The 27,144-nt window shown below is 43.3% G+C and overlaps 1 long non-coding RNA gene across 2 annotated transcripts in view; it reads right to left on the minus strand.

Moving 5' to 3' along the window:
• Positions 1–18,410, minus strand: part of LOC114849025 (uncharacterized) — a 42,186-nt gene extending 23,776 nt beyond the window's left edge. Inside the window, exons 1-3 of one of the 2 annotated variants that reach the window (XR_008693556.1) lie at positions 18,272–18,410; positions 17,992–18,083; positions 9,243–11,448 (exon numbers count right to left, since the gene is read on the minus strand). This is a non-coding gene — a long non-coding RNA (uncharacterized LOC114849025). Of the gene's footprint in view, positions 1–9,242; positions 11,449–17,991; positions 18,084–18,271 lie in introns of those variants that run through there. The other variant, XR_008693557.1, reaches the window with a different exon arrangement.
• Positions 18,411–27,144: the final 8,734 nt, after the last annotated feature.

The raw sequence follows: 27,144 nt of genomic DNA on the forward strand, positions 1-27,144 counted from the left end.
TAATCCACCACATCTTACTAAACGAAATCAGCCTCTCCAGTTTCAAAACAAATATATTTTCATACCTCTCCATTTGTGTAAAAACACTTCCCATGGCCTGAATGCAATAACTGAGAGAATAGTATTGAAAAGCTACATCCTCTGCATTCATATCCGAGCACATTTGTATTCTAGGAGAAAATTTATGTTTATGTACAAATGCGAAACACATCCTTATCTTTTAGTGGGGTTAGAGTTGAATGGATACAGTGTATAATATTTTAGTGTGTGTTTATTACAAAATTGGGGATGTGGTCCTATTTGCAAGGTCTTGCAGGTGAGAGTCATGCTGGGTGTTCTCTCAGTTTCGTGCCAATGAAGTTAAATCTAGCCGACTAATATAGTATGAATCATTAAATTATTATAAAAACTCTTTTTGCAAACCAATATCAAGGCAACAACATGTGAACCTATGACATCATAACAACCATAACCTCAAAAATGCTTAGAAGCCAAAATTGAAACATATTTGAGTAATGCCTAAAACTAACAAAAATCTAATGGCAAGAAATTGATTAAGTTAATACAAAATGTGTTTAAATCCCACGACTGAAGGCTCATACCGTATTTAATGTATTCACTAAACCCTCCATCCAACACTCCATCAATAAAGTAGTTAAGTAAATGTTACAATACGTCAACAGAATGGTTTCATAGGGTATAAACCCGTCAGACACGGGTCTGTCTGTGTATCTTAACCAAAAGTGAGAGTGCTGATGCAGAAAATGTTTGCATTTTTTATTATGAATGAGGATGTGAAAAGGACCTCGTCAGTGATTCCACATCAGCACTTCCCCTGACATTCAATACTCTACTTGATAAATGTCTGTCATTGTCTTTTCATGTAAGTGTGCTACATGAATTCACCTCCTGAGAGCATTGGGTCAGCTGTTTCTTTTCACAACATATGAGATTAAGCATCAGCGCCTCGGAACAGCCTGTTCAGCACAAACAAGGTGGGACAGGAGCATCTCGCGTCCAAAATAGGATTTGCATTATGTGTGATTCCTAGTATGTCAAAATGTGTTGAAGCTGTAGGTAAAGGTTAGAGCAAAGACAGCAATCCCCACTGTGGTACACACTGTAGTGTGAAAAATGCCCTATACAGAATGTGCAGGTGTGACCAGTGTAGTGGCTGAAAATAAACACGTCATTTTGTTCATGCAGCACCATAGGGCCACCTTTCAGCTCCTTCCTCTCTTTTGCTCCCGGTGTCCTTTCCACTTCTCTTTGTTCCCTTCTTCTGTTACCATTCACCCATAAACAGAGGAGCCACTTCATACATCATCTGCCCTTGTGGAACCCAGAAGTGTTCAGCAGCTCACGCTGAAGCGCAGGGATGCTGCTTTCAAATGCACAGAAAGCGTGGACCAGCCCTGTGATCTACAGTCTGTCCTGTTCTCCTCAACATGCAGGGAAACATGGTGCACTGCACAAAGTAGTAGATGAATTCACAGAGCTGTGATCTTATCATTTCTCACTTGCTCCCTGACTTATTCAGTCAGTCGGCCCATGCTGGAGTAGGGCGTATTGATCTATTTACCTGCTCTCGCTCCCCTTTCCTCTCTTTTTTGCTTTCGCCCTCTTTTGCAATTGGACCTCTCCCACTCTCCCACTTTCACACACCACACGCATCCCATTTCCCATAACAGATGTACCATTTCATCAGATGAAGACCAAGGCCAAGCTTTGAGCTTTCAGTGCTACACAGGATCCATTTAATTTACAGCATCATGACGGGAAATAAGACCAGATCTGCCAGCCTCAACTCACTCCACCATTCAGGTCATAATGTGCAGCAGCTAATCAACCTCATCCATTTTCACTAAAATGAGAAAAGCTTCACATGTATAGCCAAATGTCTCCATGGCACCATCCGCTATTATATATGAAAAGGCATTAGCTTCACTGGGCACCGTTTTACTGATAGCATCATACTGTATGGGTAATATTCAAGTGGCTGACATGCACATGTTTATGTGTGTGACGTACATTAAAGCACGGTGGCCGCTGATGAAATTAACTTAACTTAGATGGATAATGTAATGCAGCCACATCTTAACACACAGAGAATAAGCTAGATCTTCTTTACCCCAGGCGATAATCTATCACCTTACAATTACTGCATGTATGTTCTGGTCCTAATAATATTTCAGTGTGTAAATGCATTTCCAGGAAGTGAAGTAGAACAAATGAATGAAAGCGTAAATAGTTTTTTCCTACTTAATGGGTATATATTTCCTATTAGACACAGAAATCAGCCTCTGTGCTTTATAGCGTAATGAAGAAAAGCCATACATTGTATTCATCACCAGCTGTGGTAAACATTGTTGCTGCACATCTGTAGCCCGACTCTCTAAAAGGGGAAGAAAAGTGCACAGCAAACTTTTTACCATACAAAGGCCATTTGCTATTCTTGACATGAAATAAGAGTCGGCCCCTTGGAGGGGAGGGGGGTCTGTTTTTGCTGATTCGCCTCTGGTGGTGAGGGAGAACAAGGTGGGCTGGAAGGGGTGGGCTGCCGCTGCTATGAGAGGCAGAGAGAGCCAGAGGTCTAGGGCACATCGAGCCGCCAGTCACTGCCGGGCGTTAATGTGCTGAATAACAATCTAAACCGATCCGTCATTAACATCTGTAACAAGAATGCCGCGCGGAATGACTAACGACTCCAACGCACGACTTAGATGAGAACCTGCGGAGGCTCACAGTGATCATGAATAACAAAGTGTGTTCTTTTAAGTTCCCTGGGAATTCAGAAGTCGGGCACAGAAACACGATAAGAAAGTTCCGGTGTCTTGGTTCTCTTCGGGGAATCAGAGAATTTGAAATTAAAAAATGCCTCACATTCACAGAAACACTCAACACCATGAAAGGTTTATGAGATACAATCCCTAAAGGGCCTTAAACAATGACAAACTCGCTCTAACTACCGCGCATTTCGTTTGCAGTTAGGAGAAAAAGTAGCTGCACCACAGTCAACCACCAACACCTCTTTTTTTAGTTTCTATTTTTCCCTGCGTTTTTCTCCCTCACTGCTCTCTATCGAATGAAAAGCGCTATTCGAATCCACACCAATTGAACACAGATTACACATACTGCAGCTTGAAGTGACTGATAAAAAAAAGAAAGAAGGATAAATTGATTCGCAGACATGGCTGACTGAATGAAGTGACACCACATTTCCCCAGAGCTTTTGGAGACTCTGTATGTATGGGCTTGTTCCATTCCCTCTCCACCAGGACAGAACAACCCTACAGGTTGTTGGGTTTTTTTTTTTTGCTTGTTGTTCTTGCACTGGGCTGCAGTTCCACCTCCTGAGACACCGTCCTTCTGGAAGTCCACCGCCACAACACGGTCGGCAGAGCAGAATGCGTGCGTGTGTGCCAGACGGGGAGTTTGTGTGTGTCTGGTGTGTGCTGAACAAGCACACCGATGCACGCGGCTCGGCTCCACACCTCTCCGCTCGCTATTGCACCGCAGTTTCATCATCCACGGCGCAGGTTTGATAGGCAGTTCCTCTTATTAGAAAACCTGGAGGGGGCGAGCCAGTGTTAAAATGGAACCCTCTTTATCAAATTGTCATGAAGTACCTGAAGTGAACACAAGGTTAACTAAACTGCATATCCCTTCTGTTGAACTCTTTACACTCCTCCATCACCCCAGCGCACAGAATTTTAAGACACAGGGGTTTTGTAAGTACAAACGAGATGAGAGCCGTGTTTCTTTCTTAAATCACTGTGAAATGTGTCTCACTTGTTAGAATTGCAGCTCGGTTCTAGCCGGGGGCCGAGATGAAGCGTCTGAGGTATTTCTGGGTCTCCAGCATCACACCAGAGCTGCTATGTGCTCTATCTCCACCACACCTTGACAGGGACTTTGTGTGACAGCTGATATAATGTGATTTCTCCTGTCCCCGGGGTTTGGGGCTGATGATGGAGACTTCTGGGCCCTGCTTTGCTCGCCAGCGACAGCCATGACAGAAAGAAAAAATGCTTCAGCATGATGATCAGTGGCATTTTTCACATGGCTTGGAGATCCCTCAGTCTGTGCCACGTTGCCCATGCTTCACTGACAGAGAAATTAGGTCCCAATTTCTAGCCTGCAATTTCCTAGTCTGGCTTTGCCTCAGTTTGGGCACAATCACATTAACTTACTGACACAATGTCAGGAGATTTTAGCATCCTCTTTCAGAAAAAAACCCTTTGGATTCATTTGGGCTTGTAATACAATAATGTCCTTAGCTTCCAACTGAATGACAGGGATACACAGGGCATCACTCTTCTGGATAAGTGCGCCGCATCAAATGAAGCCGTGGTGTCTTTAACCTTCAGGCTTTACAGGCATCTGCTGTCTCTGCAGTTTATTGGCAAAAACAAAGCTAACCACTCTTGTCATGTGTGTTACATCCGAGTGTTCAAAACAAAACACTCAGTTCAGAGGATTAGGCATAACACCAAAAAATGGACTGTAGCATCTAAGACTTTGATAAATTAGTCAATGAATCAAATAGCACATTCATTAATAACTGACTTTCACATCCTGATAAACTGTTATGTGCCTTTTGAACTTTTTTTGTTTCTACGTAAACCACTCAACTGATTTTGCTGTTTTTATACTGGTTAATTAAAAATAAGCTCAAATTTGTGTCTGACACTGAGTTTGGCCAAATGTTTTGTTAAAAGACTAGTTTGACATTTTAAATCTATAAAGTCTCCGGAGGGCTCTCATGAATATTCAAACCTGAGGGGGTTAGCTTAGCTTACAAGCCAAAAAAAAGTCCAGCATTCATCTCTGCATGGATCTTTCTATGTCTAAACAAATAAAATTACATTTCAATTAGTGAGCTTTAAAAGCCCCGGTTTCCAGAGTTACCTTTCAGACCGAGCCAGGCCAACTGTTTCCTTCTGTTCCCATTCTCTACGTTAGGTTAAGCTGCCAGTACCCACGCATTGTGGTGTGAACACAACTACAAAACCAACACGTTTCTAAAAAGGCCAAACGACTCTTAGTTATTGGGTCATTGTTCTTCTCCGTATGTGAGTCTTTATTAATGAAAATACTTCCAGCTAGAGCAGGACACGGAACAATAACTTTATCTTGTTGGTAGCACTCGTTTGTCTTTGTCCTCACTAATGCAACACAATAAAAGCACCCGAAATACATATCTTGGGTGTATTTCACCTTAATAGCCCCCTTGGTAGCGTAAAGATGCAGCTTCAGTCATTGTTACAGGCTCCAGTCAACATTTAGATGATAACACTGGATAGTTTATGAAGCACTGAATCCAAGCTTCCCTTCTTGCTTCCTTCCGGCATTTTATTCCATCTAAATAATGCAACCACAAGAAGTCATTTGGGGGGATCCATTATAGAGAGACTGATACAGAATGCAGGGATGCATGATCAGATACTTATGACTTTCACAGAGCATGTTATAGTGCAGCAGGGAGAACTTTGTATTGCCATGTCTCTCCTAAGTGCTTAATCCTTTGGTTGATGTGATAGTGATACGCATCCTGAACAGTTTGGGATATATTAGGCTATGGGACTCTCCCACATTACATCCAGATGATTTATGATGAGACTTGAGTATGTGCTCATGGAGTATGGTTAAAGGACATTTCAGGGCCAGGGTAAAATTAACTTTGCGATGCAACAGCTACTGTGAAGTGAGCGACTATAGCCGTCATGGTTAGTCCAAGCAGATGACGGGGGCGAGGGGAGGGGGGAAATCTATGCACAAGCTACACAGCAAACTCATAAAAAACAGAGCATCCATCCAGAATAGCATCCGAGACAGTGAGGCCACTGTTGAAAAATGTCATAATAAGGTTGGAAGCATTGAAGAAGCCAACCTTGGCAGATGATTTATTTGATGTCTATTCGTTTTATTCTCAGCTGCTTCTCTGAGAGGATACTGTTAATTACATATAGTCTATTGAGGAGCAAATGAGCTTGACAGTGTTCCATCATGTTGTCACGGGGGGAGCAAGAGTGTGTGTTTGTGTGTACGCACACAGTCACAGGTGGAGCCTGTTATGCTCTTTCTCCTTTCCACTAATCTGTCTGTCAGTAATGAAGTGTTAGGCTTAAGTGTGGGACAGAGCAGGCGTCATCCATTAGTCTCATCCATTTCCATTAATGTTCACAGATTACTTATTATTCCCTGATTAATAAACACTCTGCAAGCGTGTCCTTATAGCAGCCTCAGTAAGGACAGCTTCATTAATGATTAGTATTAAAACTATTAATATACCAGTTACCGGCATTCACAGCCGTTGATCTCGACCTACATTATTCTAGTGACCGTTTGGTAAAAGCATCTTGTGTTTGCCAGAGATGAATAAATATAAGCACATTAGTCACCGACATCAGCCTCTACTTTCAAGGTAATAATTTCATAAACAATTCACATTACCTTGGTATTTGGACATCCTCAAGCAAAAACAAGTAATCCAATTAGTAAAGCGAGTGAGGCACTATTGATTTGAGGAAAACATTACCCAATCAATTTTGGAGAGGTAATGAAATTCCTTTACTCCAAAAGAGTAGAAGAGTGTGCACAGGCATGTGCGCTCTGCTATGAGCATAATTTCATGTTAGCTATGCCTTTCGTAGCACATCCTAATGGGGTGCAGCGGTCTCCCATCATAAATAAACACACATACACACACACCAAACTATATTGTACTTTATCACGTACAAATTTACTTATTTCAACAGTTCAATACTTTCTCTGTCCTCTTGTGAAGTGAAATTCAAACCCCTCCCTTGCATCTTAGTGGCAATCAGTTAAGCAGTGGCACACACAAATTGTTACACTTGTCCTCCACACCACATCCCTTAAATATTCATGTTAGACAGGACTTGAACTCCTGCCACTGTAACTCTTAGTTGGATTATGTATTGGACACAATTAGATTCTAGTGGAGTGGTATAAATAGCCTAAGGATGTTTGCATGAATTACTGCATGCCGGAAACTATTGTAATGCATTGTGTTGCAGTGTACACATTCTGCCTGTGCAAATCTCCCTGGTCTCATGACACTAATCCCTAGCATAGTAAATTCTATGCTGTCTCATTTTACACCATGCCGGAGGTTGTTTTCTTTTCAATAATCTCAAAGGCAAGTATAAGTTGATTAGACTCCAAAAAATTCAAGGGTGAAACTATTGATTGTATGCAAATGGATTTAATCTGAGAGACAATTACGTTGTCCATCTTTCTTGGTATTTATTTCTCTTGGTCCTTTTAAATCAACAGCTTTCACACATACACACTTAGGCACAAACTCCAATCCAATTATATAGATAAATAGGCTAATCATGCCACAAAATTTTAATATGGGGTCTACGGGCAGGTCGATAAGCATAATCATTCACAGTGCCAAATTTACAGCACAATTTTAGATAAGAGAGATGAGGAGAACGCAGGAGAGGGCAAATTGAAGAGATAAATAGTTCCTTATTAGACATTAACATATGGATCATAAGGGAGCCAGATAAGAAGGAAGACATTTCATTAATGGAAAGAAACATTCGATTAAAAGACTTTTCTATTTACATCACTTCCCATAATCCATGGGAATGTGATGAGCGCTGCTATCCAAATATTAATGTCCTTTGCACAGAAATTACAGTGTTGCCAGAGGACGCTTTGGAAATTCATGTTAAAATACAATCAGTCATGATTTACAGTTGCATTCATGCATTGCACTGCGCCCGTTGTTTTATAATCATTTCTATGTTTGTTGTTGGAGAATATATGTTGGAGGTATAATTGCAGCTCCATGTAAATGATGCTGTCTTCGATGTGGCCTTCCAGCTTGGAAGTACTGCTGCAACTGTCCTTGCATCGCGCACAATACTGTAGCTCAGGTTTTATGTGCAAAATTACAGCAACTGATTTTAATTATACAATGATGATGATTATCATTACGTGCAGTGAAAAAACACCACTTTATACTTTATAGTCACTGTATAATGACGGACTTTAAAATGGAATGAAAGTTGTCATCTTGAAATATGCCACTCTTCAACACGCCGTATATCCTATAACTGAGTGCTCCCAATCACAAAGAGCACAGTGATGGCTGAACCATTAAAGAGCTTATTTCATTAAGCCTCCACAGCGACAGTTTTAGTGCCAAAGTCACCTCTATTGATGGTGCTTTTCCTCGTGAAACAGACTGATGATCGATAACAACACAATGTGTCTGGTGTAGCAAAATGCTGCAATAAAAAAAAGATTTTTACAAAGTAAACCTTAAATGTAAAACACCTCAAAAGCAAACACAGGCTTAATCAACAATCCACTAACACAACCATCAACGTTCAATCAAATGTATCCAAGAGCACTCAGACAGCTATTTAATCGGTGCGTAATGATGCAGATCGATGAGGGATGTGTTATAGAAAGACAAACATGTGTTTTTACTCCACTTTCCTTAATCAGAGTGTCTGGCCAATCACACGCTGTAATTAGGGGTGACTGCATCCCAGCCCGAAGCATCCTGAACTTTAGGTTCTGTCAGTCAGAACGTAATTCGTTACCAAATGCACAAGAAAAAAAACTGCTATGCTTCAGGTAAAAAGTTTTATAAGATCAATAAGTCAACCACTCACAATATGGCCTGATTATAAGGGTACAGCTGAGGACTGTTAGTTCATTGTACAAGTCTACTTGCGTTATCCTTATGGTCAGCTAATCACTGATTACAGTGAAGTGCCTCAATCATGAAGAGAGAGCAGTGTTACTAAATGACCTTTATGTAAAAGGTGGAAACTGTTGCTCTTAAACATGTGCAATAAATTTCTTCTCTGCCCAAAGAGCTAAAGCATGAGATACTTGAGTTATGTACAGCACCTGATGACTGTGCTGAGGAAAAAAATTGAGCAACTCCACTTTATTTTCATTTTACACAGTACCTATATAAAGCTACAGACAGTACATATAGCGTTGCAAATTTAATGTAGGTTAATGTCAAAAGTGACACTTAAAGTGAAATTGTACCACCCATCCAACAAATAAACCACACATCACATTGTGAACAGCATAACAGCATTAATGTATTTTTGTTTGTATATTATAATTCAATATATTTAATTCATGGATGATATTACCGAGGAAACATAATCAATATAATTATACTCAAGTTATACTAACAGCAACACAAAGCCGATTTGAAAAACATGACCACTGTTTGCGGTGCCGAATAAAGTACATGACCTGGAATGAATTGTACTCCCAATCAGCCAATCAACTGGTAAAACTGGGGGTTATGGGAAGTAAACTAATCCCCAGGGTGGCTGGAGGTGAAATCTGGATTATATTGCATTGCCTCTCAGCAACGACTGGACGCCAGAGCAGACTAATCAAACAACATTACTGTAGAGGATACACACAAATTGATGTATTGTTTGGCAACACAGACTATCTATTTCCTTTTTTATTAAAAGCTCATTTAAACGTTTACTCGTATCTTAGTTCCCTAACTTTTAAATGAAGTAATCAGATATGTTGTGCCTGACTAGTGTTTTGCTTCCACAAAATTGACACCCACAAAATGCACTCCATGTCGTACGAGAACGCTACAGCTGCTGAACAGTGTATCAAAACTCGTTGATATATCTTATCAGAGCAGAGCAAGAGGCAGTCTGCAATACTGATATGGAATCAGTCCCACAAAGGTTCAAAGTTGGTTACCACAGAGGGTTCCTGGAAAAAAGGCAAAACACGAGCGATAGTATTTCTAAACAGACAATTTATTCAAGATAATCATGTACATTAACGTAGTATCTAGATTGAAATAAAGTAAGGCGATATCTACGCACTATGGGTTAAAGCATGTGAGCAAGGGTTTGAGGAGAAGGTACAGTATAATATATATAACCTGTCTATGTAAACTAGTGCCCACTATCAGTTGAGATGAGCTGCATACATTTCTTTCACAAATAATCTAATCTTTTTAATTTGAGAGATAAGGCAGAATTGACTGTAATTATGTGCAGCTGGGTCTGTGAGGAATTCATAAAAAAAAAAAAAAAAAAATGAGGCTAAGCCCATCTGCTGACTGGGAAGATGGGGGGAAGCAGCGACACCGGGGTAGCGAGGGGAGAGAAAGAATGAAAGAAAGAGACTCTAAAATCATTAAATCAGCCACTATCTCCTCTCCTCTGTCACTCACGGAGAAAAAAGAGGCACTAATGAAATATTAATGCCTTCCTTGTTTTGAGATTTACATTAATCTTTCCTCTCTCTTTCTGTCTGTCTCTCTCCCTCTTTCTCTCCTTCGTATGTAAAATTTGAAAGCTGTGCTTGGAATGACTTGAATATATATTTCTAATGAGACGCCCGTGTACAGAAAGTCTCATTTTTCTACCTGTTTTGCAATCCAAAGTTGCATATATTGCGCAGGAGTGGGTGAGGGGGGGGGGGGGCGATCGGGGGTTTGCTTGATCTGAAAGTGAAGACGGAGGAGAATGAAAATGAAAGCGATAGTAAGAGACTGAATGAGAGAGCAAGCGATACTAACAGAAGCTGCAGCAGCGGTAGCAGAGAAATGGGAGTCGAGGCAAGAATGCTGCCGCTTCCGCTGGCCCCGTCTCACTTGGCACAGGTTCAAATGGGAAAACAAAAACAAAAAGTCTGGAGCGCGGACGCTCCCGGGAGGCTGTGTGGAATTAGGAGGGCGACAGGTAAACCATCCAGTTTTCTCAACTGAGGAGACCCGAAGCAAAAGCAAATGTGACACCACAGATGCTGCCACTTCTCTCTCAGACGCCGCCTTTAAGTATGAGAGGGTGTTAAAATCATATCAGCTGTGCAATACACCCCCCCCCACACACACACACACAGTTAATATGTAACTTCATGTCAGCCCCTGCAAAACAGTTTTGCATGCTTTTGACTTTGAAATGAGTTCAGAAAGTATAAAGTGTACGGTCCCTTGATACATATCAATTTTACCCTGATTTACCCTGACAACATGGGTATGAACGTTCCACTTATATGCAGCATACAAGAAATAGTAAATATATTGAAACAGCTACAATTTTACCGCTGGACTGTGAGACAACATAAGTGCAGATAAGTATGGGCGGCATGGACCATTGATTCTGGAAGTGAGCCTTTCTCTGCAGCATGCTGCCTACTGCTGTCCCATCAGTGCTTCGTCATTCCCAGTGAGGCGTTCCTGGCAGAACGGCGCCTTCCTATGCTGTCCTACACAACACAGGCTTCTCCCTGTACTGTTCCCAGTACAGCGACGTGCATTTGCACAGACGCGCGGGTCTGAGTTTGCGACGCGCAGCTCAGCGGCGTGGTTGTGTGCTGGAGTGGCAGTCACACAGTACACCACGCAGTAGATGGCAAACTGCAGGTCTGTGGCTGCTACACTGGATGATGGGTCTTTGTCCGCAGGGTGTGTGTGCGTGCGTATGGGAAAAAAAAAGAAAAAGGTTATTCCATGCAGTGCCAATAACCATGATAGACACCCTGTCTTCTACAGAGGCCAAGGACAACAAAGAGCTGAGTTAATAGGCAGGCATGGCTCAGAGGACACTAAAGACTGCCTTCTAACCCTGACATCCTGAAGCAGACACACACACATTATTAGGACAAGATAATTGCCTCATTTTACTCATATTACTCCTCAGTGAAAGGGCCATTTGTGCAAAAACATCACCAGACAGGTGATACCAGGTATATCTATTTTATATAACAGAACTATTGAAATCATAGCATGCAAAATAAAAACACACCCTGAAAGGTCCATAAAAGTCATCCACATGCAGCAAAGTCTGACAATAAGATGATGTCAATCTGGTAAATGTCAATCCTTTAAATTATTATCATCGGTAAATAAAGAAAATTTGTTGATTTTAAATTAAGAATTTCCAATTTTCAGAAAGTACTGTTTTAAATCAGATCAGGGTAATAACCCCAAAAGATATCACTGCTGCTCATTATGAGCCTTTTTAAGAATGTGCGCTGCACAGAGTTGTTACTACGCTACGTTCTACTCTCACGTAGAAGACTAGAAGGCACCTTGACAGTGTGTATTTTTATTTCCGTTCTTCAGGAATGAGAGGGAACAGGGGCAGAATTGATCCAGAGGCTATTCTTGAAAATATGTATGAGTGATGGTGCTAGTCTCTCCGTCTCTCTCTCTCTCATTACCCAGTCTGAGCTACCAACATAATCCTGGAAGGTTTAGTGCCGCTGTGTTGTGATTGGTTAGACATTACATCAGGGTGATGTAATACTCCTAGGACTGGCTAGTGTGTCGGGCATGGGGAGGGAAGTAGGCAGGAGGGGTGGGGTGGGTGGACTGAGTACTGAGCCAGAAGAGAGGGCTAGTGGGGGGGTTTATTGAGCAGAAGAACTCTCTCTCTCTCTCTTTCTTGCCTGCAGCCAGTGAGTGTGCATGTGCAGCCGCCACAGAAAGCCTCTAATCCCAAAGCACACAGCGGTGCTTTGGAGAAGGAGGGAAATAATCAAGACTGTTTCCATAGGCCCCCATCTAAAGGCTGAAGATAAGCTTTGCTGTGCATGCTGCCGTGTGTACTGGTAGCAGCTGTGTGTATTGGGGACACATACACAAAGCAGAAATGGGATTTTTGGGGGCTGAAATTCAATCATTAATTGCAAATAGACAGAGGAGAGGAAGGATGATTGTTTGGCAGCGACAGAAAATGCCAAGGCATTTGGTGTTTGTGCATAATGACTCATAGCCAATTTCTCACTTCAGTGCAAGGTGCTTTTTTATGGATCCAAAAGGTGTTATACCATATCTCTGACTTGAGATGAGGTTTGTGAACAGCAATGCCCAGGGCACAAGCAATGTGTTTTCACCTGATTGCTTTCATGCGGTGCTAGACAATGATTTGAAATGCTAAAACCAAGTGATGTTGGTAAAATGAATGATGAACGATTGCAACGTACAGTAAAGCTTTGCACAGCATAAAAATACTTTAAACACTTAATACTAAAATGTATACACACACACACACACACACACACACACACACACACACACACACACACACACACACACACACACACACACACACACACACACACACACACACACACACACACACACACACACACACACACGATAAAAATGGCTGCCAAAACACGGGCATAAACAGCGACAGCACCCACATAAACGTCACAGAGGCCCTGTCATTTGGCCTCAAGCCTCTATAGATCTCCCATCAACGTGAATTCATGAATTTATCCGGAGGAAAAGAAATGTCTGTCGTCCTAAATTACATCTAATGAATTCAAGGTGCTGAGGCAACTACAGTGCAGCTAAATATTCTTCACTTGGGATACTGTACTGGAAACGTAGAGAGGGTTTTTATGAGTCAGAAAATGCAATTGCTTTTAATACAGTGTCTCTGTGAAATGAGATTTGAGTGGAAAATCAGCCTGAGGAAACCTGTCAAATGAGCCTGCTATGCAATGAAAGCCTGAATAACAGAAGAAAATATGTAAACTAAAATTATAAAAAGGTTAAAAGATGGCACAAAAGGCTGACAGGAATAATTCGCTAGGAAAAAGGTCATACTTTGTCCAAAATCACATTCTTTGTTGTGCTGTTACAAAATCCCAAACTACAGTGTTGATTTCTAGAACACATGTATTTTGTGTTACGTGTGTGGGATAGATAATGTTTATTCATGAATTAATGGATCTAAAAGGCTAACGTCCTCTGTCAGATGCAAAGCTGACAGAACCCTCAAAGGTATTATGAAAGCAAAGTTGGACGGGCTTTGAGGGAAACTGGGGGGTAAAAAAAGAAAACTAGCTGAATGACAACTTGTCAGAATGAAAGACTGCCGTTTCTTACTTCGCTCGGGGCTAGGAATCGAAACCAGGTAATGACTACAATGACCGCACGCACGAGCACACACACAGGCAGACACAGTTACAGGGGCTGTGCCTTGTTAGTTCACAGGCTTTCTCCAGAACCAGCTGGTCTAATTCTAAACACAAGCTATGGTTGGAGTCAAAGAAGCGCTTTAACACACCTGTATTCTGTGACTAGGATTCTGTATTTACAGGTACAGTATTTCATATAAAACTTGCATCATGAAAAAAAGAAGAGTTCTCTTTTGACATTCTTCTTCACTAATTTCCATTTTTGTACGAGCTCTCAGGAAGGATCTTTGTGCCACCTTCCAGCATGGCTCCTCCATCCCTGCCTCTGCTGCAACATGTCGTAACGCTACTCCCTCTGCTCTCAGGTCTGCGTGTTTATGCCCTGCCTGCATCGTCTGTGCTGTTATATGGCTGTCTGGAGTGCACTGCGCTCCTCTTGCTGTGACAGAGGTCAGCGAGTGCGCCGAGCACAGCTGACGTCATGCTGCTGCAACCCTGCAGACGCACCAGCAGGCTGGCAGACGGACAGGCTAACAGACAACCCACCAGCAGACTGGCGGTATTTATAGACTCTCCGCCTATGCATCCTTACAGTAAGCTGCATGGTCACATACACCCTGAAGGCAAGCCTATCTTGAATACAGTATGTAGTGCTTATTATGTGGCATCCTCTTGTACAATATAAAGTGTCTCTCAGACTAAAAATGCAGTTACAGCATCACTTCGGCTAAATCCTTTTCTCTCTTACGCCTCCTGAAAAGGTGTGCCTGTTGGAATGTTCATCTCCCACAGATAATGGACACAGTGTAACACACACCAGCTAAGAATAGTGCAGCTCACTGCTTTACACCATTACTTATCTAATAAACTGTAGGAGGCAACTGTCATTAGCGCTGGCATTGATGCCGATATTTGCCTCCCACTGACGGGCTTCTGCAAGCTAATCTGCCGTATACTGTATGCAAATACAAAACTGTTAGTGTCAGGATGCAGTGTAATTCCACATTATTCTCCGGGTAGTGGGCCAATCAGGTTGACTTTGAAATGGATTGTGGGTGATTAGCCAGGAATGCTGGGAGAATGCCGAGGTCTCTCTGGTGAACCCTGCAGCTGGTGCTGGAGTCAGCGGAGCAACGATCCAGGTAATTAATTCCTTGACAAGCGTCAGTGATTTGGAAAATCAGTAAGAATGGCAGAGGCTGATCAAAAGAGAAACACGTGAAGAGATGTTTAAACAGTGGGCGCTCGAGGTGTCAGTCACACACGGGTCCAGACGCAGGGCCCGGTGCCCGAACATCACAACGCACTGAGCTGACGATCAAACAACAGGCTGGAGGATACGCAAGGTGTTTTGGATTGGCACGAACAGAAACGCAGGAAGTCACAGACCAAGTAATGCAAACACACAATTAATAGAAGCTATTTCATTCAGAAACAGCCAGGCTAATGTAATCCATATACAGTGCACATGCACCCACACAAGCATAAACCCAGACACATATGCAGCATGTAAATACGCTATTACAGTGTACTCAACATGTTCAGTAAACAATTCATTTATATGAACTCAGTACAAAAATACAGATAAACCACACACGTCCATTCCTGTCACAAAACCCTGCATGCAATACAAATACTATGATGGTACAAGCCAGAAACATAACTCAATATACACATGGACATGTGGTAAAAATCAATTCATTTGCAGTATTTATTATACATACTGCATTAAGTCTATATCTGGTGAATGAAATGCAAACAATGAAGTGGTATTTATGGGAATGAGATTACATGAGATGCATGCATGCACGCACACACTGCACTCTTTATAAATACACAAGATGTTAGACTGGCTTCACTGCCACAGTCCTGATTAAATCATGTGTATATGCCTTATTTGATTGTATGTATATAGAAAAAACAAACACGGGAAAACCACTACAAAATATAATTGGCACAACATTTACAGACACATTCCCCAGGAAACATTTTATGGGCAGGTGGTTTGTTTTCTGCCATCACTTTTCATTATGCGAGTGCATGTATCATTAGAGTTCACCCATTGATCCTGTATTAAATCTCATTGTTATATTCCTATTCAGCTGCAAACCAGGTGAGGGGAAAAAGCAGTGTGAACAAATGTCATGGTGACAACATGCACCATTGTCAAAGGTAGCTTTATCGATCAAGATAGACACAGGGAGAGAGGGGAGATATTTCAGCAGGACCCCAACCGTCTGACATTTTAGAAAAGCTGTCCTTTCTATTTTGTCACCATCTATTGTTGCACACAAAGACCATAGATGCCTTGACTGAGGCAATTTGAGCTATGACCTTCGCACCCAGCAGAGACAGTGAGCAGGTTCCGGTGTAGCTCTGCAGAGCAGGGAGTCTTGTTCATTATATTTATCAGAGGTAATTTCTCCATTCACATGCTGTGTTTCAAAGAAGGTAGGCTAAGCTCTGAGCTGGTATCCTGCTTTGACATTTTAAAGGCCTTCCTGTCATACCTTGTCAGCGCTTAATCTGAAACACACTATGGATGGAGCCTCTGGTTTGGTAAGAGTCCAATTAGCTTGCCAGCCATGAACAGCATTTCCTCAGACAACTTAGATGACTCAGAAAGGTCCCCTGTGGGACGTTCTTTTTTTCCCCCCACTCAAATCCACTCAAAGTTAAAGCAAATGGTCTGAAGACTGAAAAAGCACAATGAAGCAAACAGGCAAATGGGCATGAATGACTAAAGGAGTGTTGTCGTACCAAAGCAGACCTTGCCATCAAACATGCCAAACTACGGCAGCAAAACAATAAAAGGGCAGGTCGGAGCTGCACCTCGTTGACCACGGAGAAATCTGGCAGCTGGACTGTAATGCAGGTCAGAAGGTTGGGTAGATTTGTTGGCAGGGCTTTTACAGTTCTCTCTATCTTTCTGTCTGACTCACTCAGGTAATTAGCAGACTTGCCTTCACTGTGTATGGCTCAAAGCATCTTGTGCTAAAGCAGTGCAGACCAAAACGACATGTCATACCACATTATCTTCAACACTGCTCCACGGCAAAACCTGGCTCTCCACTCTGTTCTGCTCTTCCTCTGCTTCCCTGTGTTTATCCCTTGCTTGGACTGGAAAATCTCCACACTCACTGCTTTGCACTAGAGGGAACTGAAGAGCGGATTAAGTAGATCTCCTGATCTATAGAATGACCTTACACTGTACAGCAGGAAGACAGAAAGCATTAGCTCCAGCTCTCCACAGAGGTCCCTACTGCCACTCAACACACTGCAAACAAACCTGTATCAGTCTGTTTTCCCGAGTACCAGCTGGCTGGTCCCACCTGGTGGGTCTCAGTCCAAAGACTGTAACCATCTGAGCCAACAACATATGGATTTCAACAGAAAAGATGGCCGCTAACGCCTCAACACAGTCGAAAGCTAAACTAATATTTCTCCATGAGTCCCATGGTTGAGCCCATTTGCCAATAAGTTAATACCTAATCACATGAAAAGCATCCCTTATCTCCAGATCCAACTGATCCTAAGCGTTAGCATCAAAGACTTAGATGTGTGCGAGATTTAAATGAGAAAACACCACAAAAACACATGTTCAGTTTATTCATCAGGACAGACCTGCAACTAGTTTTTACATGACAAATAATTGTTTCAGGGTCTCCTCATCTTAGATAATTGATTAATGTATTTTTATTGATTGAAGTATTAAATATGATTAATAATTTAATGATTAATTACTAGCCTCCATAAAGGGGATAAAATTCCATCATGTTAATTAGGGAATATTCCTACACTGCTGCCAGGCTTTTCAATTAGTCTGAGTCACACGTGCCTTTGTTGCTACCGGTCCACGTACAGTAGATCTTATAGAACGTTCTTTAAAAGGAACAAACATACAGATCTTTAAGGTAGACGTCATTTTTGAAAGGATGATAAAGTTAAAACCACGTCCTCTAGACTGACATGGAACAATGAAGGGGCACCATGCTAAGAGACTAACGAGTGCTGCTAGTTTTATGTGTGTGAACATTGCGCGGTGCAACGTACAGTACTTACAGGTCACCTGAAGCACGCAGTCCTGTCAGGGGGGGAAGAGGCTAACTGGGCTCCTTTCCCTCTAGAGATGCATTGGCTCAAGGTGACTCCTCCTGAAACAAGATACAAACATCTGTATCGTGGCCACTTTAATAACTTATACCTATATACCTTATGTGTATCGAATGACGAGTCAAACCTTTTAGCGTGAGCTAAAAAATGCTAACAACAATGCTATGTCGCTAGCATGCTAACGCGCAAATTTCGCATTGTACATGAACATGAAAATTCCCGTATTCACCTTGCGTCGACTAAAATAAGCCCTCGTACAAGTGGGGTATCTTTGTGTTGACGTAACGTATCTACATTAATTGTACATTAAAATGTTTTGGTAACGTGAATATGAATCATGTCAATCAGCCGGTCTCTGAACACACAGCCCGCCCCTTTTACCTGCACGATGGCCGCTGATTGGCTGGTAACTTTACAACAACCAATAGAGTTGAACAATAGTCCACCGTTTTATTAAGAGGATCACTTTTCATGCAGCTATTACGCTAGATCACTACACTTATAGTGTGTTCAAAGATGTGTTCTTGTATCAAAAATGTGCTAGATTATAATATATATATATATATTTATTTTTTACAGTGTGTGAATTGATTTGCTTGGGACATCACTTAGTGGCAAAGCCGGGAGGAACCTGTGGCTAACCACCTTTAGACAATATAAAGTCATTATCTTTGAAGCCAGACAAAGGGAGATTGCAGAAAGTTTGTCAGTTGTCGTCTAGGGGATAGGTGCAGTAAATGGTGCGGCAGAAACTTTGACCGAAAACCTTGCACAGCAATAAAGCGATATACACATGAATAATGCAGGAGCATTTAGTTCAGTGCTTAGACAGTGGGGGAATCAGATGTCCCTGGTGCCCTGAAGGATTCCAGTCTACTGAGCCAGCGTCTCTGGTCTAGAATAGACCAACATGAACCCAAAGGAGGTGCTGCACGCTGCCCTGCCAAGACACACACAAGCTACACCAGACACACATTCATCACTGTGTGCACACGTACTGCACATGCATTAGCAAACTGATGCATATCTGTGCTGATTCTGTCACAAGACTATGTGAGAGAAACACACTAATAATAATAATAATAACACACAAAGCACTATGTGTGGCCCTCGATAATCCCTAAAGTAACAGCGTACTGCTGGTTTCACCTTTAAGTAATATTTGTGACATTTCGGGTATGGAAACAAATTTGAGACTGAGTGATTGAGAAGCAAAACAAATTTGCAGGAGTGTTAATTTCATAAAACTGCTGAGAAGATCTCATTTAGTCATCACAGCTGCCCGAAGAATCAACTAATGGCTAATTAATTACTACAAATAATGCAATAATCATATTCTCTTTGCCATGCATATTCTCTCTGGCTGTCATTCAACTTTCTTCCTTGTAGATCTACTAGAAATACAATGATGTCATAGTGGTTTGGTTTTATAGGAGCATAACAACAATTTTCAGTTTGCCTTTGTGCAGCGTTTATGTAGTTGTGTAGGCGTGCACGCATGTGTATTTAATATGTTGATGCTGCAAATATTTACCAGCTTTGCCTTGACATTAAACAGTCTGATATCCGTTCAGCCAATGCAAATGAGGCCAGGGGAGCATCACCTCTGTAACATATGCGGCTCCTCATTTGCTGCCAGAACCAGTGAGCTGGAGAGAGGGGCGGCGCCGCTCTTCACATGGGAATGGTAATTCACCAATCAGTGAGGTGACATGCTCGGCAAAAAGAAGGGAGAGCCGCACGGCGCTGACAGGGACATCAGTTTCACGAAACATTTCCTCCTCTGCACCTGAAAGAATGGCATAATCACACGCAGGGGGCGATGCACCATGAAATGGAATGGGCTCCCAGATCCGGGGGAGCGGACACAGCGCCGTGTCCACAGAAATGAGGGTCATTCTTTTCCCACAGATGCCAGTGTCAGTGGAAAAGGCCCTGCGGCTCCAGGTCAGACTGACAAGGAGGCAGTTTCATGATACTTGTTCATGTTAGTCTTACATTTTTTCCTTGTATGACACAGTGAAGGAAAAAAAAGTGAAATTACCTGTATCCATTTTGTTTTCAAATACACTGGGGGTATTGTTAATTTCACAAGTATCATTGTTAAATCTGAAGGCATTTAAAAGCTTTATTAAATTAAAATTATACAGTTGATGCACAGCTCCCATGATGCACAAGTGCCTAGCTTGTTTTTTTAGCTTGCATTCCTAAAATCCCCCACAGGTCATACGCATTGTGACAAATGTGTGCCAAGTTAGATAAGAAATAACTGCTGCTAATAGACTTTGCTCCCAGAGAAAGTTCAACCTAGCCAGAAAAATAGAAAAAAACATGATCTGAATCCTGAAACTGGTGCCTTTCTCTATCTACCAGATGTATCAGTGTTCCTCCAAGCAATCAAGAGGTAATTCCCTTTATCGGCCAACATGAATATTAAACTTTGGCGCTGGAGGGATTGAGTGTATAAACATCACTGTCACCAGCACCTGTCGGGGACTGCGGTGGGTAGTTGATGAGGCGGATGAGAGCTGGCAGTACAGTAAAAGACCCCAATGGTGACACTGGTCAGTGATGATCAGCAAAAACTGCTGAACTGCGGGAGCGATAAGCATCAGCCTCTCTGAGTTCTCATTCCACACATGCAAACTTAAACCAGCGCACCAGCAACAGACCATCACAATAATGTTGTTCATACCGAATGCAAATGACGAGTAAACAAACAAATATCTGAATAAAGAGGCAGGAGGGGAGGGGTTCCCCAGACTCAAGACCTTTTACACATATGCAAATGCTGGTTCTCATGGCGTGCATCTAGCAGGAAATTAAGACAGAGAGAGGCAGAATGTAAATGTGCAGATGTGTGGATATGCAATGTTGCTTCATTACGACCGGAAAAATGGCCCGTGTTAATATTCAAACATCTTGATAAACAAAAGGCACAAATGAAGATGGTCCCCCGAGGAGCGGCACGCCACGCTGATGAGCCTAACACTCGCCAAACAACATCCAACAACAGGACGGGATTCTTCTCTGGGCGTCAAGCAATTACACTGCGAGCACACGCGCGCACGCGTTCTACACAGAATAAACAAAGAGCGGAACACGGTGGAACATTTGCGGCGCATCTGGGGTCAAGTCTGGTGATGTACTTAGAAACAAGATCACTGGCTGTGCTCCCGAGCACCATCAACACCTGCAGATCATTTATCAATGAAGTTTGTGGCTGTCAAACTTTCAGGAGGTTTAGACTAATCCCGTTATAAATGGACCTTCAAACTCCTTATAGAAGAAAGTTGGACATTTTTGCTAAAAAATGAAATATACTAAAATCCATCTTACTTTGGTAGAAATGGGCTGAACAATCCAATGCACACTTTTTTATTTTAAGTGTGCGTCATGCAGTTGTGTTCACAGCAGCATTAGGGTCATCACTGCATCCACAGTTAATGGACAGAGAGGAGAGAGAGAGTGAGAGGCAATCAAACCAGTTGTCCTTGTGGATGTTGACTTTGTCATGGTGCCATGTTGGATGGCATCCACTCCATCATATCCATGCCCAGATGCTACAAGAGAGATAAGTGGATTTTACAGAACCGGCTTGTCAGGGCTCCCATATATTCACCCTGAGCTGGTGGAGAGTACAACACAAATAAGCTTTAAAGTGCAGTGATTTAGACTGGGTTTATTTTTTCCCCGTCTCTTTTTATTATGGATTGTTTTACACTCAGATCAACTTGGCCGGAGCTGAAGGCATGTTTCTTGGAAACAAAGCTAAACTGCTGGCAGTATCGGATGTTTTCGGTGGCTTTTAGCGGCCCGAGAAGGAAACATTAGCCACCTATTTGAATGCTGAGCTCCAGAAGGCTGAGGCGAATGGGGAGTGAAGCATCGTTAAGAGGACGCGCTGTCTCGACAGTTGTCCTGCATTTTGAATTTCCCCCAATCTTTGCTTTTATGATGCGTTTGACATTTAATAAAAACGAGCATGTTAAAAGGAAAGAAATGTGTTAATTTAGCTTCTCTGATTGGAAGGTCTGCGCGTTCGCTCTGTGTTATCGTCTTTTATTGCCAAATGATTCTTTTGTGGAACGGCTCCTCACAATAACACCGCTGATGCATTAAGTCAAGATAAAAGCAATCTAATGTGAGCACGCATGATGGCTGTGCCAAATGCACCCAACTAATGCCTTCATTATTTCATACTAAAGGGTTAATCTAAATCCACCATATCTGTTCACTTAAATTGTTCCTTCATACATATTTACCACAAAAGAAACCAACAACCTGCTTTTATTTGCACAATCAATAAAGTTCAGATAAGGTGTTTGTTCTCAGACGCAGCTCCCAGACTGAGATGGCCATTCAGCACAGGGTTAAAAAAGTGATTAGTCAGCTTCCTGCCTCCCGCCCCAGGGCACACAATCACGCACTCACACACCCTTGCCTACACTGTGACCCTGTGTGTGTTTGGCCAGGCCTCCTCTTTAAGAGCCTCGGCCCCGGTGGCTGCTAGTCAACTTCAAAGCAGCTGGGCTGTCTGTCTTAACCTCCAGATCTGGCTGGTCTTGTTACAGCTGCAGTGTGTGGACAGAGTGGGCAGTGTTTGCGCCTGTGTGTGTGTGTGTGCGTGCGCGTGTGCGCGTGCCCATGTGGACAGTGTGGGCAATGTGCTGGGTCTGCCTGATTAACCCTTGGGCCAGGGCCGTTCTCTGCAGCCAGACAGATTGCCTTTCAGCAGGCCCGGCCCCTGTAACGGGAGCCCGCTCCAACAAGCCACTTCAAAGGCAACGGGCCAGCGGGAAAGTCAGGTTCAGAACTGGGGGAGGACGGAAAAAGAGAAGCGGGAGAAAGGAGGAAGAGGAATGTATACGTGTGTGTGTGTGTGTGTGTGTGTGTAAACGTGGGGTTTCTGGTCAGCAGCAGGACGTCAGCTCTATCTGGACCTCGCTCGCTCAAGTGCTTCCTTTTTGCATTAGGGGCAGAGTCAAGTTGTTTTAATTTCATTTGGCTGCAAAACAAAAGGCCCTTGGGTTTGTTTGGCCTCGTCTGGATCGGCCGAGCCTCTTTCGAGACAGGCAGCTTGTGTGCAGGAGCGTTTTCTTTTTTTCCTCACTCCTCTGCTGCTGCAAGGCGATGCCTCATCCTGTCTCTGACCTCTCCGAGCCAAAGAAAATCTATCACGGTCACGTATTTTTGGTAAGCTTTGCCAGAAATCGAGCTGCGCCGCAGCCCTGAATGAAGGAGGAAGATATAATTTTACAAGCAGCAGTGAATCTGTTCCATTCTATCACAATGCTACAAAAAGTGGGAAACTGACATTTTCAGATCAAAGACGTGTTTGCCAGTTAATGTACTACAAGGATAAACGGGGAGATCATAATATTTCAGTGACAGTACTGAAACTTTGATCTCATCCCCAATTATGCAAAGTGTAAAGTACACCAGCAAAACCACTTAGCATGTTTGCATCTGGATGTGATATAAGTATGTTTATGCTCATGTACCTACTGTATACATTTATTTATTAAGTATTTAATTATTAATGTTTTACTTTGTGGTGGTGCGTAATGACAAGTAGAAACATCCCTCAGATTAGTGATACGACTAGTTTTCACGACTCAACAAATCAAACCCCCTTTGAAGACGAGCTCCAAATCCTTCCTTGAAGTTCGCTTCGCTCACACGTGACGGCGGCGGGTCCCGCGCGGGGCCACGCCCACGCCAACGCGCTGTCATGAGATTCCTCGGAGCCGCACAGAGGGGTCCCTTCAGCGCCGGGCCCGGGTCGCTCCGCCGATCACCCGACACTGCGCTGCCTTTTGTGGCTCGGAGACAATTGGCCGCTGCCGGGGAGAGAGACAGGCAACCTGAACCTGACACAGGAAGCTCTTAAAGCGACACAAAACAAACTGCTGAGCTCTGGCATTTCCCCCCTTCGCTGAAAGACTATCTCCAGCGTCATTAAAGGTGAACTCAATCGTCTAATCTCCAAAGTCACTGAGCGACCACGGCCATCACCCCCCCCCCCCCCTTATCTCCTCCATTCCTCCTTCTCGCCGTCCCTCTATTCTCACTCCCCTCACGAGGTGGAGCCCGTCGGTGAAATGTCACCGGATCTCCGGGGAGGTTAGAGGTCAAAGGACAGAAATGTGCCGTTGAACGTGCTGAGAGGAAGCGATGGAGGCTGGAAACAGGAAGCAGGAAGCTTTAGGCAGCGTGTTCAGGTTCATCACTTCCGTGATGCTGTGTGAAGCGCAGGCTGTTTATACGGGTCTCCCCCCACGTATGGTGCGATACAAGCGCCGCAGATCGCGTGTTCTCATGTTTGAAGTCCTAATCAATGCAGTAAACATCATCGCTGGAGGTCTGAGAACAGGCGACCGAGCGACCGCCACCGCCGCGGACACAAAGAAACGACTGCGAACGGACGTGCGCGCTTGCACATGCAAACACATCACGCTCCCCGCTACAATACATATCATTTTAATGTCACCCACATTTGGCTAAGGCCATTTGGACCCCGTGCCTAATGTGCTGCCAGATATACAAATAGCACTGTTTGGAATTCAATTATCTGTTGCCTCTTTGGGTTTTTTTTTTCTCCTCCGCCGCCACAATGAAAACGGCCTCTCTCTTCTCTCCACCAGCGCCATCATTGTGCAAAGATGGAAAAATGGCATTCACCCCTCCATTATCGCATCAAAATCTGCCCGGCCGTTGTGCACACTGCCTCATTACCTTGGTGAAAAAGCCACCTTAACCTCCATTACAAGCTGGCCCTGTAATTAATGACTTTTTAAGCTATTGAACCAAAAGCAATTAGGTTATAAAGGAGGGCTTGTTCAGGAACTTGAATACCTTTCCTTTATTAGTCGCATCCTTGAAGACGAGACGCTAAGCGAATGTGACAGTCCCTGGAATTAAGATGCTAATGTTTCTGCTTATTTGAACTTGTCAATCAAGCCCACTTCATTGTGGCGGCGGCAGCGGCGCAGGAAGAAACAAACCTGGGGTTCAATGACGTCCGAAGGTCGAGGCGCCGCCGCCTCGTCGTGTTCGTGTGCCGTCAGCGGAGGAGCTCCAACCAGCTCCGGCCCGTTTCACCAGCGCCGATAAGGCTCCGTCCAGCGCATTCTTGCTGCGTGTTTGTTCTAGACTTTATCGCGGCTCCCGCTGGAGGCGGACGCGGCCGAGGCATGTGGTCCACGTTCTAATGCCTGGACGGGTCAGCGCCGCGGTCAAGCAGCGCATTACTCTGCGTCCACGCGGGACAGGTTCCAGCGCACAAGACTAATGCTGCGGCTCATCTCAAAGGTCATCTGTGGATATTAATTTGTAACTTTAACTGAGCGGAGGGTCTTCCTTCGCGTGAGCAGGAGGACACAGTTTAATGCACAAAGGCATGGACGGACCTTCAGCGTTTATTTGGGTCATTCCTTGCTGACCCGCACTTTTCCTGAAGGTAAATGAAGGCAGAACAACCCGTCGATACTACTGTTATGGTTTTGCTCCAGACAGTAATCGAAGGCTTGAGTGTAATTAGTCAGTGTTTTATTTAGATCCAGCCCAACATTTCACCGCTCCTCATTATTCACCTACACGAAGCCCAGCAGTGGTTACCTGACAATAAATCTTCCCCGGAGGATTCGAATCCATTGTAACAACGGCGCCAAGGATGTGACAACAGGATGAAAATAATCTATTCACACGCAGGTGAAGTCTGTCTGCATAGTAAACGGAGCAATATGTGTATCCCAGATACACATCTCTATTTATATGGGCCTTTTCCCTAAATTATGGCCCAGCAGTTTTTCCACCTGGACTCAACAGTCGACTGAGAGCAGACTCTCGTGCAGGTCATTTATTGCAGCAGGAATCAAATAGAAATGAATTTGAAGCTTGTTTATGTGCACGTGTGGGATTGAGCGAAGGAGTGGCAGGAGTAGTACTGTATGTGTGTGTGTGTGTGTGTGTGGGGGGGGGGGGGGTTCGAGTCCCTAATCAGCCTTACTAACTTCAACTTACGGCAGCAGGAACGGCTGATGTGCGAGGTCATTAACAGGATACTTCTGTGGCCGTGCACTTTGAAGCTCCTAAACGAGGCATTCACGCATTAGCATATATATACGTACAAACACATGCACTGCAGCTGGTAACGTCCCTCATATGAAATGATAACTCTAATTAATTAGCAGCAAGAGTGATGAAAATCTGACATTCTCTGCTTAAAATGCAACCCACGACTCTCACGGAGCTCTTATTTATTTTTCTCAGATTTGTTTTAGTGTTCATTATTTACCATATAATGTGAAAAGTCTTCTTCATTAGACGTGTGTGAATTTCCTCCCCGGCTGCTTCTGCTTCTCTGAAGTCCAGCTAACAGTGTTAATCCCATAGCTGCGAACTCCACAGCTTCTCTCCCCCAGTAGATGCACAGGCCTTCTGTCTAAATAATTGCCTCATTAGTGTGTGGTGCACAGGTATGACACAAACGCAAACTTTAGACAAGTGTGTATGCAAATCCAATTGCTTGTCCGACACTCTTTATTCATGTGATCAAAAATCAGCTGAATTACAGCGGGGACCTCGGCCCCGAAATGGAAATTTAAGAATAACTAATGCATTTTCAAGAAGGTGAAGAGCGTGCAAGCTGTGGTTTAGAGCAGCTGATATGCAAATAGTTGACAGCTTTCCACTATGGTGGCATAACATATAGTGTAAGCATTTATTAAAACTAATTATTGCCTGCTTGTTGTTATCTTTAGCAGCAACATCATTTAATTTGCACCCACGCTGTCGCGTTGTTTGATAATGGAAAACGCAGCTGATTGATTTGAAACATCTGACACAACCAAACGTGCAAAGTGAGCTTTTTCGAATGCTTTAATCTTAAGATAATAAATAGCAGCGTCTCACACACTGGCTTTGTTTTCAACACACTGCAGTGCTTCTTCATGGAGCATCTTCATGGAGTAAATCCATGTGGCAGCGCGTCCTAAATTTTAATCATCAGACCTCACAGAATTTTAATACCGGGCTGAATGTTTAAACAGCTGACTTGCTAAAATGTTTGACGGCTCGTGGCGACTGCGCGGAGCTCAA

This window comes from Betta splendens, chromosome 22 (genome assembly GCF_900634795.4).
Source record: "Betta splendens chromosome 22, fBetSpl5.4, whole genome shotgun sequence".
Classification (NCBI taxonomy): domain Eukaryota; kingdom Metazoa; phylum Chordata; class Actinopteri; order Anabantiformes; family Osphronemidae; genus Betta; species Betta splendens.